A 252-nucleotide genomic window follows, 5' to 3' on the forward strand; every position below is an offset into this window, starting at 1 on the left:
AATTTTCATCAGAATACAAAGAGCAAAGAATTACCAAGTAGAAGCAGGTCTGTTAAGTTGGAAAACTGCCATTATTTTGCTAACTTGTTTAATGATTTTAATGTTTATTTAAATATATTTTTCCTGTTGCCTCTGTGCAATTGGGGAGGACCATTAGCTCTCCCAGACCCTAAGGTACAACCTATTAATAATACACTATAATAATAATTTACTAAATGGTCACCTAAACTCTTTAAAAGTTACTACTCCACC

Source organism: Vombatus ursinus, unplaced genomic scaffold, assembly GCF_900497805.2.
Source record: "Vombatus ursinus unplaced genomic scaffold, bare-nosed wombat genome assembly UNPS02014801.1, whole genome shotgun sequence".
In the NCBI taxonomy this organism is placed as follows: domain Eukaryota; kingdom Metazoa; phylum Chordata; class Mammalia; order Diprotodontia; family Vombatidae; genus Vombatus; species Vombatus ursinus.